Source organism: Dendrobates tinctorius, unplaced genomic scaffold (assembly GCF_039654945.1).
Source record: "Dendrobates tinctorius isolate UK_male_01 unplaced genomic scaffold, ASM3965494v1 ptg000331l, whole genome shotgun sequence".
Lineage (NCBI taxonomy): Eukaryota > Metazoa > Chordata > Amphibia > Anura > Dendrobatidae > Dendrobates > Dendrobates tinctorius.
In genome coordinates this window covers 3,814,889-3,837,906 of record NW_027361997.1, presented here as the reverse complement: position 1 = coordinate 3,837,906, position 23,018 = coordinate 3,814,889, and positions in this window count along the sequence as shown.

Genomic DNA, 23,018 nt, shown 5'->3' with positions numbered 1-23,018 from the left:
ATATATTCAGGTAGACACTGGCAGGCACAGTATATACAGACAGATGCTGCCAGGCACAGTATATACAGGTAGACACTGGCAGTCACAGTATATACAGGTAGACACTAGCAGGCACAGTATATACAAGTAGACACTAGCAGTCACAGTATATACAGGTAGACACTAGCAGGCACAGTATATACAGGTAGACACTAGCAGTCACAGTATATACAGGTAGACACTAGCAGGCACAGTATATACAAGTACACACTGGCTGGCACAGTATATACAGACAGATGCTGCCAGGCACAGTATACACAGGTAGGCACTGTCCAGCACAGTATATACAGGTAGGCGCTGTCCAGCACAGTATATACAGGTAGGCGCTGTTCGGAACACTATATACAGTTAGACGCTATCCGGCACAGTATATAAAGGTAGGCGCTCTCCGGCACAGTATATACAGGTAGGCGCTGGATAAAGCCACACAATTTAAGAATGCCCAGGGTGATAAGACTTTTCATATCACCCATAATATCACGTGTGCTACTGACCACGTTGTCTATTATGCGGCTTGCTCATGTCCCTTGGTGTACGTGGGCATGACCACTCGCCCACTCAAGATACGCACTCGAGAGCACATACGTGATATCATACATGCCCGTGAAGTCAATGATTTGACAGTATTAAAACCAATACCCCGCCATTTCAAGAAGGTACATGGTTGCAATTCCAATCTACTTCGTGTGATTGGAATTGACCGTATCTTGGTTGACTCACGAGGTGGTGACATGAAAATAAAATTGGCACAACTGGAAACACGTTGGATTTCCAAGATAGGCTCGGTACAGCCTTGTGGATTAAATGAAGTGATTAGTTTTGCTCCCTTTCTTTAAACATATAATTACGCTGATAGTGTTTTTAATCTATATTATGTTATATCGAGTTTAATATTTTACCATATTTTCTTTCTTTAGCCTTGATGGAAATTCATGTTGATAACCTTGTCTTCTAATTGGATTGATATTTCCTTTATCATCGACTCCAAGGATCATCGTGTCAAATTTGCATCATATATACCATGTATAATACAATTTAATATGCTATATTATATTTCTCCTACCGTGGCATATTTTGATAAATATAATTATGCTAATAATAATATGTGTATATGTTTACAACATTTTAATTGTTTGTTTATGAATGTAATCATGTCTACAATCTTGTATTCACATGTTCACATGTTTCGATTTATGTAAATTGAATTGTGTCACTTTGCTATTAATATACACTGTTTTATAATGCACATAGATACTGACACTATTGCTCTTCTTTGAAGTTACTTTTTAATATATTCCATCTACTTTTTAAATTTGTATAGGTTCCAGTTATGTACCATGCATTTATATCTATGGTAGTCACGCAATTATATATGCTTTTCACCAGTCTTTCACACACTGGGGGTTTGGGACTTCTTTGCCCAGATCCATCATGGCTTTCCTTTAATATCCTGCGTTGTGCGCTTGTGCAGGCCCACAGTGTCTGGCTGCCGTGGTAAAGCGTCCCTCAGCGTTGTCTCTCCCTTCCTCCCTCTGGCGCGTCAGAGATGGGCGGGGATTGATGACGTGGGACGCCGGACCTGCCGCTTCCGGTCTCTGGATGGCCACTATCAGCGCCACACTTAACGCAGTGATACTATATATAGTTGACACTATCACCTGATACACTGACACCCCCTTGGAAGAAGTGACATCTGTGAAACACGCGTCGGGGTCCTCATCTCCGTGGCACCATTCACAGGTATACGTTGTACTGCATTACCGATAGCCTCCTGGCTAACCTATTAATAGTGACCCTTATCCTTATATCCTATAGCACTATGTATGGCACTATTGTGTTTATTTAGTAGGGAAATCACCCGGGTATATAGGTTTATTTCAGTACAACATGTATGCATCTTTTCTCAGCATTAATGCACTTTTGTACGACTTCATGAAACACGGCACTTTATATTTTGGCACAATGCACTTTGCATGATATACTGTAATCCAGCATTAGCCTTACAGGATTCCTAGTCCACCACTGTCATATCCACATGGATTTATTGCTGTTAAATTAGTGGTCATGGTTCTGGTCTATCATTAATGCAGTGTTTTTTGTTGCTTTGTATACCTGCTCACTTGATTCTATTTTTATGGTGCATTGAGCACACTCTGCCTTGTTCAGTATTATTCCTTGCACATGATTTATTTCATTTTTAAATTCTGATTAATAAAACTTCTAAATTTTATTTTGTCTGGTACTTCCTTTTTCTTGGGTCTATATAATTTCGTTTGGAAGTTGACAATTAATTTTGGTCTTTCTTTTGGGTTTCTCACAGTATATACAGGTAGGCGTTGTTCGGAACACTATATATAGGTAGGGCGGTCCGGCACAGTATATACACGCAGACGCTGTCAGGCACAGTATATACAGGCAGACGCTGGCAGGCATAGTATATACAGGTAGACACTGTTCGGAACACTATATACAGGTAGGTGCAGTTTGGAACACTATATTCAGGTAGACACGGTCCGGCACACTATTTACAGGTAGACGCTGGCCGGCATAGTATATACAGGTAGACGCTGTCCGGCACAGTATATACAGGTAGACGCTGTCCGGCACAGTATATACAGGTAGACGCTGTCCGGCACAGTATATACAGGTAGAGGCTGGCAGGCTCAGTGTGATGATGGGATATGGTATGTGGTTATCATTTTGTTTGTATTAATATTTTACTGATTTTCATGGTGTTCTCTTGTAGGATGTGTTGTTATTTGCTAATTGCTGAATAGCTGTTGTTGCCATCTGATAACAGCCCCCACAGTACTGTATTGTTTGCTAATATGCCAATGACATTGTTTCACCAAACTATGAACCCCTGCGACCTCTCCCCCAACTTTGCAAAATACAAGATACAATTGTGGGCACACTCAGCTGTGCATGATAGCAACATCAGTGATATGGCCAGGTGCCGCTGCAGTGGAATAATGACAATAGAAAAGGAAAAGAAAAAGCACCACTGTAAAAAAAGCGCACACTGCACCAATTAAAGTGACGACTGAAATAAGTAATTTTTATTGATACAAAAGAGTTATACACAATAAAAACATGACAAAATAAAATAGCCAAGGTATACAGAAGCATCCTACATGTAAAGCAGTAACACGTCGGTGCTATAATATTGGACATTCATGGATCAGTCGCTACTATACATTGAACGTGAATGTGGAAACCACAGAAAATTACGACCAAAAGAACCCGTATCATCAAAATAGTAACATCTTTATTAGAAAAGGACATGATTGGACAAAGGAGGACATGTGAAAATTGCAAACTAAAGTGCAGCAGTGCTTAAGACGCGCTAGGCTGACCCCAGCCACACTGAGGGATATAATAAAGATATACAAATCTATTTATCGGACGGTATGTAATATGTTACCATGTAAATCAGACATAAATGGCAATATATCAAGAATGTACAACAGTACAACACCAAGCTAGCTTGCACCACCTCAAAAAAGGTCATAGTTATGAAGGCACATGTCTGTTACCTAAAATCTATGTGTACAAACGGCTATAGTGCCCTACTATAATGCCTATCAAAACATCCTGTGCTGCTGCAACAGGTCGCCGTAACCTGACAAAGCCATACAGGTTACGGCGATACACGTGGGGTAATGGTCCTGGGTATGGCATCCGTGTATCTTTATTTCCATTGCGACTATTGATTGTCTTGGTGGCAGTTTTAGATATTGTTTGGCCTTACTACTTGTCCTGGCACCACTGACATGTGGAGTTAACTTCTCTTTCCCCTTCTCCTTGCTATCTGGGCTTATTAGGGTCCTAGCATGAAAACTATATAACATGGATTTTTGTTTGTGGCTGCTTTATTATGGGCTGGGCTTTGTTTAGGGTTATTTAGTCCTCATGAGCCTGGGAATAGGGAGGTACAGTGCTATAGTGTCGCTGGATTATATGCTCACATTATACGTACGACATTTTTGTACTGATATGCATTTTAGGTACCATGGATGCCATAGTTTTGTGATTTTATCATGTTTTTATTGTGTATAACTCTTTTGTATCAATAAAAATTACTTATTTCAGTCGTCACTTTAATTGGTGCAGTGTGCGCTTTTTTTGCAGTGGTGCTTTTTCTTTTCCTTTACTCTCCCCCAACTTGTGAATGAGGAGAGGGACTTTTAAAATATCAGTGTGATGAGACACAATCTCATATCATCTGTTGAACTATGATTTGATGACAGCACTTCAGAGAGAAAGAAGAGTATATGGACTATGTTATCCTCTGTCTGCTGGATTGCTGGACTCTCATTTCCCAGGACTTTATCCTGTTGCTGAACTGCATTTGGCTTCTGGACTGTCTTATCCTTTGAGTAGTGAATTGAATATGGACCATTCATATTTTTGCCTAAATAAAGGTCTTAGAATTGTTCCCTATTCTCTTGCTCTGTTGATAGTGCGATACCGTAGCAGGACCCCGTGACACTCATTAAATACAGTTAGGCGCTGTCCAGCACAGTATATACACAGGTAGGATGCTGTTCAGAACACTATATACAGGTAGGAGCTGTCTGGCACATTATATACAGTTAGACGCTATCCAGCACAGTATATACAGGTAGGCGCTGGCTGGCACAGTATATACAGGTAGGAGCTGTCCGGCACATTATATACAGTTAGACGCTATCCAGCACAGTATATACAGGTAGGCGCTGTCCGGCACAGTATATACAGGTAGGCGCTGTCCGGCACAGTATATACAGGTAGGCGCTGTCCGGCACAGTATATACAGGTAGGCGCTGTCCGGCACAGTATATACAGGTAGGCGCTGTCCGGCACAGTATATACAGGTAGGCGCTGTCCGGCACAGTATATACAGGTAGACGCTGTCCGGCACATTATATACAGGTAGGCGCTGTCCGGCAGATTATATACATGTAGACGCTGTCAGGCACAGTATATACAGGTAGGCGCTGTCTGGCACAGTATATACATGTAGGCGCTGTCCGGCACATTATATACAGGTAGGCGCTATCCGGCACAGTATATACAAGTAGGCGTTGTCCAGCACAGTATATACAGGTAGACGCTGTCCGGCACAGTATATACAGGTAGACGCTGTCCGGCACAGTATATACAGATAGACGCTGTCCGGCACAGTATATACAGATAGACGCTGTCCGGCACAGTATATACAGGTAGGCGCTGTCCGGCACAGTATATACAAGTAGGCGCTGTCCGGCACAGTATATACAAGTAGGCGCTGTCCGGCACAGTATCTACAGGTAGACGCTGTCCGGCACAGTATCTACAGGTAGACGCTGTCCGGCACATTATACACTGCATTCCAAATTATTGTGCAAATTGGATTTAAGTGTCATAAAGATGTAATTTTTTGTTTTTCAAATAAACTCATAGATGGTATTGTGTATCAGGGCTCTTTGGATCACTGAAATCAATCTCAAATTCCTGTGATAATTAGTTTACCAGGTGAGCCCAATTAACCCCTTCACCCCCGAGGGTGGTTTGCACGTTCATGACCGGGCCAATTTTTACAATTCTGACCACTGTACCTTTATGAGGTCATAACTCTGGAACGCTTCTATGCATCCCGGTGATTCTGACATTGTTTTCTCGTGACATATTGTACTTCATGTTAGTGGTAAAATTTATTTCAAATAACTTGCGTTTATTTGTGAAAAAAACGGAAATTTGGCAAAAATTTTGAAAATTTCGCAATTTTCCAACTTTGAATTTTTATGCCCTTAAATCACAGAGATACGGCACACAAAAAACTTGATAACTAACATTTCCCACATGTTTACTTTACATCAGCACAATTTTGGAACCAAAATTTTTTTTTGTTACGAAGTTATAAGGGTTAAAAGTTGACCAGCGATTTCTCATTTTTACAACACCATTTTATTTTTAGGATCACATCACATTTGAAGCCACTTTGAGGGGTCTATATGATAGAAAACACCCAAAAGTGACACCATTCTAAAAACTGCACCCCTTAAGGTGCTCAAAACCACATTCAAGAAGTTTATTAACCCTTTAGGTGCATCACAGGAATTTTTTTGAATATTTAAAAAAAAATGAACATCTAACTTTTTTTCACAAAAAAAATACTTCAGGTTCAATTTTTTTTATTTTACCAAGGGTAACAGGAGAAATTGGACTGCAAAAGTTATTGTGCAATTTGTCCTGAGTACGCTGATACCTGATTTGTGGGGGGGGGGGGGGGAACGACTGTTTCGGCGCATGGCAGAGCTCAGAATGGAAGGAGCGCCGTTTGACTTTTTCAATGCAAAATTGGCTGGAATTCAGATCGGACGCCATGTCACGTTTGGAGAGTCCCTGATGTACCTAAACAGTGGAAACCCCCTACAAGTGACCCCATTTTGGAAACTAGACCCCCCAAGGAACTTATCTAGATATGTGGTGAGAACTTTGAACCCACAAGGGCTTTACAGAAGTTTATAACGTACAGCGGTACAATTAAAAAATCATATTTTTTCCACAAAAATGATCTTTTCACCCCAATTTTTATTTTCCCAAGGGTAACAGAACCCTAAAAGTTATTGTGCAATTTGTCCTGAGTATGCTGATACCCCACATGTGGGGGTAAACCACTATTTGGGCGCATGGCAGAGGTCGGAAGGGAAGCAGCGCCATTTGACGTTTTTGGCTGGAATTGAGATCGGACATCATGTCGCGATTGGAAAACCCCTGATGTACCAAAACAGTGGAAACCCCCCACAAATAACACCATTTTGGAAACTAGACCCCCTAAGGAACTTATCTAGATGTGTGGTGAGCACTTTGAACCCCCCAGTGCTTCACAGAAGTTTATAACGCCCGGGCGTGAAAATCAAAAATTCGTATTTTTTCTACAAACATGATCTTTTATTCACCATTTTTTTTATTTTCCCAAGGGTAACAGGAGAAATTAGACCCCAAATGTTATTGTCCAATTTGTCCTGAGTATGCTGATACCCCATATGTGGGAGAAAACTACTGTATGGGCACACGTCGGGGATCGGAAGGGAAGTAGTGACGTTTTGGAATGCAGACTTTGATGGAATGGTCTGCGGGTGTCATGTTGCCTTTGGAGAGCCCCTAATGTACCTAAACAGTGGAAACACCCACAAATGACCCCATTTTGAAAACTAGACCCCCTAAGGAACTTATCTAGATGTGAGGTGAGCACTTTGAACCCCCAAGGGCTTCACAGAAGTTTATAATGCCAGGGCATGAAAATAAAAAAATTGTCATGATCTCAGTGCGGGTTTGACTCGTACACGTGGGGTTAATGTTTGGAACCAGTGCTGATGACTGGCATTTCTGGGGTTAAAGGTTGTGATCCTGATGCAGGCTTACCTGCACACCTGGGGCTGATTGTGGCCTCTCCCTGTTTCTGGGGAGGCTTCTTATAGCTTCAGGACGCTCCCATCACTGTCAGTTATACTCTTGCCCTTGGCATTGTGTGGTGACCCCTGAGTGTGTTAGTGCTGTGTTCTGGTTGCTTGATTCTCTGTGTATGACTCGGTCTGTTCCCTGGATATCGCTTTGGATTCTGCCTGGTACCTCCTATGTCTGTTTGGTTTTGATCTCTGCTTGGCCCTGATTATCCGCTCTGTCTCATCCCTGGTACTGTACTGTGATCCTGTGTATGACCTTTGGCTTTGTCTGACCTCCCGTCTGTTTGTCCCTCCTGTACTCCGTTTGCCCGTACTGTTGTGACCTCCGTTTTGCCTGACTCTGAGTTGTACTGTCATATCTGAAAGCAGGACGCTAAGCCACGCCCCCTTGCAGTCACATGACCATAGGTCCCGTGCAAGCTTGTTCATTGTCAGTGTCCGCAGGTCCCGTGCCTCCTTACTTTCCAGCGCTGACTGGACCCTGACACTATTAGCTTGTAGCACGCATTGTCACCTCTGCTGCCCTGCTCCCCAGGTAACTCTTAGCACTGCTTCTGTACTCAGGACACGCGCACTGGCTCTATGAGCAAGTGTAGTGCGGTGTCTCTGACATTATAACTGACCGGAGATTCGGGGGACGCTAATGACATCCCTACCCCCAGAACCAGAAGCCCCTGCATCGACAGCATCAACCAGAATACAGCACTAACACACTCGGGTCACCACACAATGCCAAGGGCAAGAGTATAACTGACAGGGATGGGAGCGTCCTGAAGCTATAAGAAGCCTCCCCCAGAACCAGGGAGAGGCCATAATCATAGCCCCAGGTGTGCAGGTAAGCCTGCATCAGGATCACAACCTTTAACCCCAGAAATGCCAGTCATCAGCACTGGTTCCAAACATTAACCCCACGTGTGCGAGTCAAACCCGCACTGAGATCATGACAAAAATCGTATTTTTTCCACAAACATGACCAATTATTCCCCAATTTTTTTATTTTCCCAAGGGTAACAGGAGAAATTGAACCCCAAAAGTTGTTGTCCAATTTGTCCTGAGTAAGCTGACACCCCATATGTGGGAGAAAACTACTGTATGGACACACGTCAGGGCTTGGAAGGGAAGTAGTGACGTTTTGGAATGCAGACTTTGATGGAATGGTCTGCGGGTGTCATGTTGCCTTTGGAGAGCCCCTAATGTACCTAAACAGTGGAAACCCCCCACAAATGACCCCATTTTGAAAACTAGACCCCCTAAGGAACTTATCTAGATGTGAGGTGAGCACTTTGAACCCCCAAGGGCTTCACAGAAGTTTATAATGCCATGGCATGAAAATAAAAAAATCGTATTTTTTCCACAAACATGATCAATTATTCCCCAATTTTTTTATTTTCCCAAGGGTAACAGGAGAAATTGAACCCCAAAAGTTGTTGTCCAATTTGTCCTGAGTACGCTGACACCCCATATGTGGGAGAAAACTACTGTATGGACACACGTCGGGGCTCGGAAGGGAAGCAGTGCCATTTTGGAATGCAGACTTTGATGGAATGGTCTGCGGGTGTCATGTGTGTTTGGAGAGCCCCTGATGTACCTAAACTATTGAAACTCCCCATAAGTGACCCCATTTTGGACACTAGACCCCCCCACAGAACTTATCTAGATGTGTGGTGAGCACTTTGAACCCCCAAGTGCTTCACAGAAGTTTATAACGCTCGGACGTGAAAATAAAAAAATCATTTTTTTCCACAAAAATGATATTTTTGCCCCCAATTTTTTATTTTCCTAAGGGTAACAGGAGAAATTGGACCCCAAAAATTGTTTTGCAATTTGTCCTGAGTAGGCTGATACCCTACATGAGGGGGTAAAACACTGTTTGGGCGCATAGCAGAGCTTGGAAGGGAAGGAGCACCATATGACTTTTTCAACTCAGAATTGGCTGGAATTGAGATCAGACGCAATGTTGCATTTGGAGAGCCCCTGATGTGCCCAAACAGTGGAAACCCCCAATTCTAACTCCAACCCAAACCCCAACACACCCCTAACCCTAATCTCAGCCCTAACCCTAGCCCTAACCCAAGCCCTAACCCTAACCCTAACGGAAAAATGGAAATAAATACATTTTTTTAATTTTATTATTTTTCCCTAACTAAGGGGGTGATAACGGGGGGTTTGATTTACTATTTATGGCGGTGTTTATGTTTGGCGGATGTCGCACGCTAAAAGACGCTTTTTATTGTAAAAATAGTTTTTGCATCACCACATATTGAGAGCTATAATTTTTCCGTATTTTGACCTACCGAGTCATGTGAGGTCTTATTTTTTGCGGGACGAGTTGACGTTTTTATTGGTACCATTTTCGGGCACGTGACATTTTTTGATCGCTTTTTATTCCGATTTTTGTGACGCAGAATGAACAAAAACCAGCGTTTCATGAATTTCTTTTGGGGGAGTGCGTTTACACCGTTCCGCGTGCGGTAAAATTGATAAAGCGGTTTTATTCTTCGGGTCAGTACGGTTACAGCGATACCTCATTTAGGTCGTTTTTTTATGTTTTGTCGGTTTTATGCAATGAAAACTATTTTATATAAAAAATAATTATTTTTGCATCGCTTTATTCTGCGAGCTATAACTTTATTTTTTCGCTGATGATGCTGTGTGGTGGACAAGATGACGTTTTCAGCGGTACCATAGATATTTATATGCGTCTTTTTGATCGCGCGTTATTACACTTTTTGTTTGGCGGTATGATAATAAATCATTATTTTTTGCTTCATTTTTTATTTTTATTTTTTAAGGGGTTCGCTAAAGGGGTTAACTAATGGGACAGTTTTATAGGGCGGGTCGTTACGGACGCGGCGATACCTAATATGTGTACTTTTATTGTTTTGGGTTTTTTTTATTTTCAAAAAATGAATTTATTGGGGAATATTTTTTTTTTTTTTTTACTAATTTATTTGGCGATTTTTTTAAAATTATTTTTACACTTATTTTTTATTTTTTTTTTACTTTATTACATAGTCCCAGGTGGGACATCACTGTCCTGTGACAGATCGCAATCTGTCACAGGCATTGAAGAAGACTTCCTCTTGCCTGCGCTTTGCAGGCACTGAGGAAGCCAGCTTCCTGCAGGCCCCCGTCGCCATCTTGGATTCGGGGGCCTGGAGGAAAGGAGTCCCCCGCAGCAGCGCTGCACATTGCGCTGCCGTGCGGGGCTCAGGGAAGCAAGGAGGGAGCCCCCTCCCTGCCGATGCTTCCCTTTAACTCCCGGTACACCGCGATCATGTTTGATCGCGGTGTGCAAGGGGTTAACGTGTCGGGGGCGGTCCTTGACCGCCCCTGACACATTGTGCCGGGTGTCAGCTGTGATAATCAGCTGACACCCGGCCGCGATCAGCGGCGCTCACCACGTGGGCGCCGCTGATCGCGGTAGACGTACTATCCCGTCCATGGGCATAGGGGCCCGGGTCCCATGGACAGGATAGTACGTCGGATGTCAGGAAGGGGTTAAAGGAAAACTACTTAAGAATGATGTTCCACATTAGTAAGCAGGGCACAGGTTTCAAGGAATTTAGGAAAGAAAAAGGACCTCTCTGCTGCTGAAAAGCATCAAATAGTGCAATTCCTTGGTCAAGAGATGAAAACATTAGATATTTCCCAAAAATTTAAGCGTGACCATCGTACTGTTAAGAGATTTGTGGTTGATTCTGAGCACAGACATGTTTGTGCTGATAAAGGCAGAATGAGGAAGGTTTCTGCCAGGCAAGTTCATCGGATTAAGAGAGCAGCTGCTAAAAAGCCATTACAAACCAGTAAACAGATATTTAAAGCTGCTGGAGCCTCTGGAATCCCTCGAACCTCATGATGTAGGATCCTTCAAAGGGTTGCTGTGGTACATAAACCTACTATTTGGCCAACCCTAAACAGTGTTCACAAGCAGAAATTGTAGCAGTGGGTCCAGACATACATGAAGACTATTTTTCATACAGTCTTGTTTACTGATGAGTGTCGAGCAAGCCTCGATGGTCCAGATGGATGGAGTAGTGGATGGTTGGTGGATGGCCACTATGTCCCAACAAGGCTGTGACGTCAGCGAGGAGGAGTCATGTTTTGGGCCGGAATCATGGGGAAACAGCTGGTAGGGCTCTTTAAGGTTCCTGAAGGTGTGAAAATGACCTCTGCAAAGTACTGTATATAGAGTTTCTGACTGACAGCTGTCTTCCATGGTATAAAAAGCAGAAACGTGCCTTCAGGAGCAAAATCATCTTCATGCATGACAATGCACCATCTCATGCTGCAAAGAATACCTCTGAGCAGCGTCGGACTGGCCCACCGGAGAACCGGAGGATTCTCCGGTGGGCCCTGGCATATGGTGGGCCCTGGCACCTGCTGGCATACAGGGCCAGCAGTTGCCTAGGGCCCCCGCTGCTCCAGGGGCCCCCAGCCAGTGGTGTGTCGCACACCATGCAGCTGCTATGGGGGCCCCTGCCAGCGGAGCAGCAGCGGGTGTCAGGAGACAGGAGCCCCTGTCCCCGCTGCTAAAGAGAAATGAATATTCACTGCAAAGCAGTGAATATCATTTCAGGTCTCCACCCCCAGAGGCCCCGCCCCCAGCCCAGTAAGCCGCTCTGCACCTGTAAATCAGGGCCGGCGCCGCCCTCAGTCCTCTCTGCTCCTGGCTCACAGCCAGTGCGCGATGACGTCACTACATCGCGCACCCGCTGGGTGTCTGGCAGAGGGGGCAGCTCCTGACACTGAAACCGGGAGCAGTGTGGGCGCGAGGAGGAGAGGTGAGTATTGTGGGGTTTTTTTTTTTTTTTATATATCTCTCGCTCTCTCTATATCTAATCTATCTATTTCTATAGCTCTATATTTATATCTATCTCTATTATGTCTATCTATCTCACTCTATCTCTATATCTATTATCTCTATATTTATTATCTATCTAGCTACCATCTATATCTATATACCTATTTATCTATCCGTTATCTATCTCTATATCTTTTCTCTGTATCTATCTATCTCTATATCTCTCGCTATCTATCGCTCTATATCTATCTCTATATCTATCTTTATATCTATCTTTCTATCTCTATATCTATCTTTCTCTATATCTTTTCTCTGTATCTATCTCTCCATCTCTCTCTCTATATCTATCTCTCTGTATATCTATCTTTCTATCTCTATCTTTTATCTCTATCTCTATATCTATCTATCTCTATCCATATCTACCTATCCCTATATCTTACTCTATCTCTATATTTATTATCTATCTTTATCTATATCTCTCTATCTATCTCTCGCTCTCTCTATCTATCTCTATATCTATCTACCTATCTATCTCTATATCTATATCTGTTTCTCTCTATATATCTCTCTCTCTATAGCTATCTATATATTATCTCTATATCTATCTATCATATCTATATCTATCTATCTCTATATCTATCTGTTATCTCTATATCCATATCTATCTATCTCTATATATCTCTAGATCTATCTTTCTATCTAACACTATATCTCTATATCTCATTATCTATCTATCTCTATATCTATCTGTATATCTTTCTATTATATATATCATCTCTATTATCTATATCTATCTATCCATCTATCTAGCTATCTCTATATCTCTCTCTATATCTATCTTTCTAACTCTATATCTATCTCTCTATACATATCTCTATATCTAGCTATTATCTCTATATCTATCTGTCTCTCTCTCTCTATATATATATATATATATATATATATATATATCTATCTATTTATAGCCATCTATCTATATATATTTATCTCTATATATGTCTATATTATTATATCTGTATATCTCTATTATCTATCTCTATATCTTTCTATCTATAGCTATCTATCTCTATATCTATCTCTCTATACATATCTCTATATCTAGCTATTATCTCTATATCTATCTCTATCTCTATCTTTCTATATCTATCTGTCTCTATATATATATCTATTTTTATTTATAGCCATCTATCTATATATATTTATCTCTATATATGTCTATATTATTATTATTATATCTGTATATCTCTATCTATTATCTATCTCTATATCTTTCTATCTATAGCTATCTATCTCTATATCTATCTATCCATTATCTATTTTCTATCTATCTCTATATCTATCTACCTACCTATATTTCTTTCTATATCTATCTTTATATCTATCTCTATCTATATCTATCCATTATCTACTTTCTATCCATTATCTACTATCTATCTCTATATCTATTTCTACATCCATCTTTCTATCTATATCTATATAGCATTATACCCTATGAGGGGGTGCATTATTCCCTATGAGGGGGGCAGTATTATACCCTATGAGGGGGCAGCATTATACCCTATGAGGGGGCAGCATTATACCCTATGAGGGGGCAGCATTATACCCTATGAGGGGGCAGCATTATACCCTATGAGGGGGTGCATTATTCCCTATGAGGGGGGCAGTATTATATTCTATGAGATGGCTGCATTATACTATGTGAGGGGGCTGCTTTATATTCTATGAGGGGGCTACCCCAACTCCTGCTACATAATTTAGGCTAAGTGCACACGTACCGGAACTCTCGCGGAAATTACCGCGAGAATTCCGGAATTCCAGTCCGCGTGAAAATCGCATTTTAAATTCCCGCGGAAAAAATAGCATTTTGCAAGCGTAATTAGCTTGCAAAATGCTAGCGTTTTCCAAGCGATCTGTAGCATCGCTTGGAGAACTGATTGACAGGTTGGTCACACTCGTCAAACATAGTGTTTGACGAGTGTGACCAACTTTTTACTACTGAGGCCGCATAGGCGGCCTCAGTAGTAAAAGATAGAATGTAAAAAAAAAAAAAAAAAAAAAATACTGTTATTCTTACCCTCCGACGTCCCGCGCATCCGTTCCCAGTAATCCTTTGCGAAAATGCCCGCGATGACGTCAGGTCTCGCGGTCATTCGCGATGACGTCGCGCGAATGACCGCGAGACTTCGCGATCCCGCGAGAACGGACGCCATCGCGGGCATTTTCGCAAAGGACTACTGGGACCGGAGCGTGAAGAGAAGCGGGAAGACTGCGCGGGACGTCGGAGGGTGAGAATACAATATTTTTTATTTTAAATTCTATTTTTTACAGGGATATGGTACCCAAAGCCCGGAGGACAGTCTCCTCTCCTCTGGACCGTGGGTACCATCCGCAAATGTTCTGCTTACTTTCCGCATGGTGTGCACAGCCACATGCGGGAAATAAGCGGAACAATGCATTCCTATGGGTGCGGGATCGCCGCGATTCCGCAAATTAATGAGCATGCTGCGGTTTTTACCGCAAAGCGATTCCGCCTCGGTAAAAACCGCAGCATTAACACAGCATTGCGGAATCCCATAGGAATGCATGGAATGCTTATTTTTTCGCGTTTTCGCGGCAAAAATCGCGCGGTTAAAACCGCCGCGGAAACGCGAAAAAAATGCAACGTGTGAACTCAGCCTAAGACATGTACAACCTTATAGTATACCCGGATATTAGCGTGTTTTACCGCATAATTGGTGGTCTGGTATTTAACTCTATGCAGCTACATAGTGGGCCCCAAGAATGATTTTCTCTGGTGGGCCCAAGGTGTTCCAGTCCGACGCTGCCTCTGAGTCATTGACTGCTATAGGCATAAAAGGAGATAAACTCATGGTGTGGCCACCATCTTCCCCTGACCTCAACCCTATGGAGAACCTTTGGAGTATCATCAAGCAAAAGATCTATGAGGGAGGCAGTTCACATCAAAACAGCAACTCTGGGAGGCTATTCCGACTTCATGCAAAGAAATACAGGCACAAACTCTATAAAAACTCCCAAGTTCAATGGATGCAAGAATTGTGAAGGTGATGTCGCAGAAGGGTTCCTATGATAGCATGTAACTTGGCCTGTTAGGATGTTTTGGAGTTAGATAGCTTTTTTGTTCAGTGAATGTGACCTCCTAATGCTGCAAATTCCACAAATGAGCATTTTCAGTTCTTTAAAACACATCAAATGTTTAGAAATTCTATTGTGCATAATAATTTGGAACAGTGGATTTTGAGTTTTTATTCATTTTGGAGATTATACTGTTATCATTGGGAGGTTTCTTCAATAAAATTTGATGTATACTCTAACGGGTGATGACCTTTATTAGACTGACTGTCATTTGTACCGACTATTCAGGAAAATCATAGAAAAATATCATTTGCATAATAATTTGGAACACAGTGTATACAGGTAGGCGCTGTCCGGCACAGTATATACAGGAAGGTGCTGTCCGGCACAGTATATACAGGTAGACGCTGTCCGGCACAGTATATACAGGTAGACGCTGTCCGGCACAGTATATACAGGTAGGCGCTGTCCGGCACAGTATATACAGGTAGGCGATGTCCAGCACAGTATATACAGGTAGGCGCTGGCTGGCACATTATATACAGGTAGACGCTGTCGGGCACAGTATATACAGGTAGAAGCTGTCGGGCACAGTATATACAGGTAGAAGCTGTCGGGCACAGTATATACAGGTAGAAGCTGTCGGGCACAGTATATACAGGTAGAAGCTGTCGGGCACAGTATATACAGGTAGGCGCTGTCCGGCACATTATATACAGGTAGGCGCTGTCCGGCACATTATATACAGGTAGGCGCTGTCCGGCACATTATATACAGGTAGGCGCTGTCCGGCACATTATATACAGGTAGGCGCTGGCTGGCACATTATATACAGGTAGGTGCTGACCGGCAGATTATATACAGGTAGACGCTGTCTGGCACAGTATATACAGGTAGACGCTGTCCGGCACAGTATATACAGGTAGACGCTGTCCGGCACCGTATATACTGGTAGGCGCTGTCCGGCACCGTATATACTGGTAGGCGCTGTCCGGCACATTATATACAGTGTGAGGTAGCGCTGTCATGTAAGTAAGGGGTTCTCGCTTGCAGCGATCGAAAAACACATCCGGCACAGGATTTTCCAACAAATCATAGTCTATGAGGTTTATTAATCCTTCATAAACCTCCAGCAGCAATATACACAGCATTACAGGAGAGCGTCCATTATACAGGCTATTTAGCCCCAGGGTTATCTCACCCACGTCAGGGTTCCCATATGGCTGTTTCTCCAGGCCGCAGAAGTCCACTCACTCCTCAGGGACTCTCAGATACTGGCCGCCATTACACACACAGCCGCTCCACAGGCTGCTGTTAGTGAGGAGATCCTTCTCCTCACGGGACCTTCCAAACTGGACCAATCAGGTCCCAGCATTCACTCCATGTGACCTAACCTGGCCACATTATATGGTACATAGCCACGCCCACCGGGTCACATGACTATGACCTCACCACAGGTCCTTCACACAGACATATATACTTTACAATAGCATTCATAAACATACATATGTCTCTATCTCAAGGTCACCCACCTTGAGATACATAATGGCTCTTCAACCACTCACACTCTTGGGACATCCACACAGCGCCCCCTCGTGGACACAGTGGTCATTACACCACAACAGGTAGACGCTGTCCGGCACAGTATATACAGGTAGACGCTGTTCGACACAGTATATACAGGTAGAGGCTGTCCGGCACATTATATACAGGTAGACGCTGTCCGGCACAGTATATACAGGTAGAGGCTGTCCGACACAGTATATATAGGTAGAGCCTGTCCGGCACAGTATATACAGGTAGACGCTGTCCGGCACATTATATACAGGTAGATGCAGTCCGGCACAGTATATACAGGTAGACGCTGTTCGACACAGTATATACAGGTAGAGGCTGTCCGGCACATTATATACAGGTAGACGCTGTCCGGCACAGTATATACAGGTAGAGGCTGTCCGACACAGTATATATAGGTAGAGCCTGTCCGGCACAGTATATACAGGTAGACGCTGTCCGACACAGTATATACAGGTAGACGCAGTCCGGCACACTATATACAGATAGACGCAGTCCGGCACAGTATATACAGGTAGAGGCTGTCCGGCACAGTACATACAGGTAGACGCTGTCTGAGACATTATATACATGTAGAAGCTGTCCGGCACAGTATATACAGGTAGAGGCTGTCCGGCACAGTATATACAGGTAGACGCTGTCTGGCAAATTATATACAGGTAGACGCTGTCTGGCACATTATATACAGGTAGACGCTGTCTGGCACATTATATACAGGTAGACGCAGTCCGGCACAGTATATACAGGTAGACGCTGTCTGGCAAATTATATACAGGTAGACGCTGTCTGGCACGTTATATACAGGTAGACGCAGTCCGGCACAGTATATACAGGTAGACGCAGTCCGGCACATTATATACAGGTAGGCGCTGTCCGGGACATTATATACAGGTAGACGCTGTCCGGCACAGTATATACAGGTAGACGCTGTCCGGCACATTATATACAAGTAGACGCAGTCCGGCACAGTATATACAGGTAGACGCAGTCCGGCACATTATATACAGGTAGATGCTGTCCGGCACATTATATACAGGTAGGCGCTGTCCGGGACATTATATACAGGTAGACGCTGTCCGGCACAGTATATACAGGTAGAGGCTGTCCGGCACAGTATATACAGGTAGACGCTGTCCGGGACATTATATACAGTTAGACGCTGTCTGGGACATTATATACAGGTAGACGCTGTCCGGCACAGTATATACAGGTAGACGCTGTCCGGCACATTATATACAAGTAGACGCAGTCCGGCACAGTATATACAGGTAGACGCAGTCCGGCACATTATATACAGGTAGACGCTGTCCGGCACAGTATATACAGGTAGACGCTGTCCGGCACAGTATATACAGGTAGACGCTGTCCGGCACAGTATATACAGGTAGACGCTGTCCGACACATTATATACAGGTAGGCGCTGTCCGGCACAGTATATACAGGTAGGAGCTGTCCGGCACAGTATATACAGGTAGAGGCTGTCCGGAACAGTATATACAGGTAGACACTGTCTGCCACCGTATATACAGGTAAGCACTGTCCGGCACATTATATACAGGTAGACGCAGTCCGGCACAGTATATACAGGTAGACGCTGTCCGGCACATTATATACAGGTAGGCGCTGTCCGGCACAGTATATACAGATACACGCTGTCCGGCACATTATATACAGGAAGACGCTGTCCGGCACAGTATACACAGGTAGACGCTGTCCGGCACAGTATACACAGGTAGACGCTGTCCGGCACAGTATATACAGGTAGACGCAGTCTGGCACAGTATATACAGGTAGACGCTGTCCGACACAGTAAATACAGGTAGACGCTATCCGGCACATTATATACAGGTAGGCGCTGTCCGGCACAGTATATACAGGTAGACGCTGTCCGGGACATTATATACAGTTAGACGCTGTCTGGGACATTATATACAGGTAGACGCTGTCCGGCTCAGTATATACAGGTAGACGCTGTCCGGCACAGTATATACAGGTCGACGCTGTTAGACACAGTATATACAGGTAGACGCTGTCCGGCACAGTATATACAGGTAGACGCAGTCCGGCACATTATATACAGGTAGATGCTGTCCGGCACAGTATATACAGGTAGGCGCTGTCCGGGACATTATATACAGGTAGACGCTGTCCGGGACATTATATACAGTTAGACGCTGTCTGGGACATTATATACAGGTAGACGCTGTCCGGCACAGTATATACAGGTAGACGCTGTCCGGCACATTATATACAAGTAGACGCAGTCCGGCACAGTATATACAGGTAGACGCAGTCCGGCACATTATATACAGGTAGACGCTGTCCGGCACAGTATATACAGGTAGACGCTGTCCGGCACAGTATATACAGGTAGACGCTGTCCGGCACAGTATATACAGGTAGACGCTGTCCGACACATTATATACAGGTAGGCGCTGTCCGGCACAGTATATACAGGTAGGAGCTGTCCGGCACAGTATATACAGGTAGAGGCTGTCCGGCACAGTATATACAGGTAGACACTGTCTGCCACCGTATATACAGGTAGGCACTGTCCGGCACATTATATACAGGTAGACGCAGTCCGGCACAGTATATACAAGTAGGCGCTGTCCGGCACAGTATATACAGGTAGACGCTGTCCGGCACATTATATACAGGTAGGCGCTGTCCGGCACAGTATATACAGATACACGCTGTCCGGCACATTATATACAGGAAGACGCTGTCCGGCACAGTATACACAGGTAGACGCTGTCCGGCACATTATATACAGGTAGGCGCTGTCCGGCACAGTATATACAGGTAGACGCAGTCTGGCACAGTATATACAGGTAGACGCTGTCCGACACAGTAAATACAGGTAGACGCTGTCCGGCACATTATATACAGGTAGGCGCTGTCCGGCACAGTATATACAGGTAGACGCTGTCCGGCACAGTATATACAGGTAGACGCTGTCCGGGACATTATATACAGGTAGAAGCTGTCGGGCACAGTATATACAGGTAGACGCAGTCCGTCACAGTATATACAGGTAGACACAGTCCGGCACGGTATATACAGGTAGACGCTGTCCAGCACAGTATATACAGGTAGGCACTGTCCGGCACAGTATATACAGGTAGACGCTGTCCGTCACATTATATACAGGTAGACGCTGTCTGGCACAGTATATACAGGTAGACGCTGTCCGTCACATTATATACAGGTAGACGCTGTCCGGCACAGTATATACAGGTAGACGATGTCCGCTACATTATATACAGGTAGACGCTGTCCGGCACAGTATATACAGGTAGACGCAGTCCGTCACAGTACATACAGGTAGACGCTGGCTGGCACATTACATACAGGTAGACGCTGTCTGGCACAGTATATACAGGTAGACTCTGTCCGGCACTGTATATACAGGTAGACGCTGTCCGACACAGTATATACAGGTAGACGCTGTCCGGCACAGTATATACAGGTAGACGCTGTCCGGCACACTATATACAGATAGACGCTGTCCGGCACAGTATATACAGATAGACGCTGTCTGGGACATTATATACAGGTAGAAGCTGTCCAGCACATTATATACAGGTAGACGCAGTCCGGCACAGTATATACAGGTAGACGCTGTCCGGCACAGTATATACAGGTAGGCGCTGTCCGGGACATTATATACAGGTAGACGCTGTCCGGCACAGTATATACAGGTAGACGCAGTCCAGGACACTATATACAGATAGACGCAGTCCGGCACAGTATATACAGGTAGAGGCTGTCCGGCACAGTATATATAGGTAGAGGCTGTCCGGCACATTATATACAGGTAGACGCTGTCCGGCTCAATATATACAGGTAGACGCTGTCCGACACAGTATATACAGGTAGACGCAGTCCGGCACAGTATATACAGGTAGACGCAGTCCGGCACAGTATATACAGGTAGACGCTGTCCGGCACAGTATATACAGATAGGCGCTGTCCGGCACACTATATACAGGTAGACGCTGTCCGGCACAGTATATACAGGTAGACGCTGTCCGGCACAGTATATACAGGTAGGCGCTGTCCGGCACAGTATATACAGGTAGGCGCTGTCCGGCACAGTATATACAGGTAGGCGATGTCCAGCACAGTATATACAGGTAGGCGCTGGCTGGCACATTATATACAGGTAGACGCTGTCGGGCACAGTATATACAGGTAGAAGCTGTCGGGCACAGTATATACAGGTAGAAGCTGTCGGGCACAGTATATACAGGTAGAAGCTGTCGGGCACAGTATATACAGGTAGGCGCTGTCCGGCACATTATATACAGGTAGGCGCTGTCCGGCACATTATATACAGGTAGGCGCTGTCCGGCACATTATATACAGGTAGGCGCTGGCTGGCACATTATATACAGGTAGGTGCTGACCGGCAGATTATATACAGGTAGACGCTGTCTGGCACAGTATATACAGGTAGACGCTGTCCGGCACAGTATATACAGGTAGACGCTGTCCGGCACCGTATATACTGGTAGGCGCTGTCCGGCACCGTATATACTGGTAGGCGCTGTCCGGCACATTATATACAGTGTGAGGTAGCGCTGTCATGTAAGTAAGGGGTTCTCGCTTGCAGCGATCGAAAAACACATCCGGCACAGGATTTTCCAACAAATCATAGTCTATGAGGTTTATTAATCCTTCATAAACCTCCAGCAGCAATATACACAGCATTACAGGAGAGCGTCCATTATACAGGCTATTTAGCCCCAGGGTTATCTCACCCACGTCAGGGTTCCCATATGGCTGTTTCTCCAGGCCGCAGAAGTCCACTCACTCCTCAGGGACTCTCAGATACTGGCCGCCATTACACACACAGCCGCTCCACAGGCTGCTGTTAGTGAGGAGATCCTTCTCCTCACGGGACCTTCCAAACTGGACCAATCAGGTCCCAGCATTCACTCCATGTGACCTAACCTGGCCACATTATATGGTACATAGCCACGCCCACCGGGTCACATGACTATGACCTCACCACAGGTCCTTCACACAGACATATATACTTTACAATAGCATTCATAAACATACATATGTCTCTATCTCAAGGTCACCCACCTTGAGATACATAATGGCTCTTCAACCACTCACACTCTTGGGACATCCACACAGCGCCCCCTCGTGGACACAGTGGTCATTACACCACAACAGGTAGACGCTGTCCGGCACAGTATATACAGGTAGACGCTGTTCGACACAGTATATACAGGTAGAGGCTGTCCGGCACATTATATACAGGTAGACGCTGTCCGGCACAGTATATACAGGTAGAGGCTGTCCGACACAGTATATATAGGTAGAGCCTGTCCGGCACAGTATATACAGGTAGACGCTGTCCGGCACATTATATACAGGTAGATGCAGTCCGGCACAGTATATACAGGTAGACGCTGTTCGACACAGTATATACAGGTAGAGGCTGTCCGGCACATTATATACAGGTAGACGCTGTCCGGCACAGTATATACAGGTAGAGGCTGTCCGACACAGTATATATAGGTAGAGCCTGTCCGGCACAGTATATACAGGTAGACGCTGTCCGACACAGTATATACAGGTAGACGCAGTCCGGCACACTATATACAGATAGACGCAGTCCGGCACAGTATATACAGGTAGAGGCTGTCCGGCACAGTACATACAGGTAGACGCTGTCTGAGACATTATATACATGTAGAAGCTGTCCGGCACAGTATATACAGGTAGAGGCTGTCCGGCACAGTATATACAGGTAGACGCTGTCTGGCAAATTATATACAGGTAGACGCTGTCTGGCACATTATATACAGGTAGACGCAGTCCGGCACAGTATATACAGGTAGACGCTGTCTGGCAAATTATATACAGGTAGACGCTGTCTGGCACGTTATATACAGGTAGACGCAGTCCGGCACAGTATATACAGGTAGACGCAGTCCGGCACATTATATACAGGTAGGCGCTGTCCGGGACATTATATACAGGTAGACGCTGTCCGGCACAGTATATACAGGTAGACGCTGTCTGGCACATTATATACAGGTAGACGCAGTCCGGCA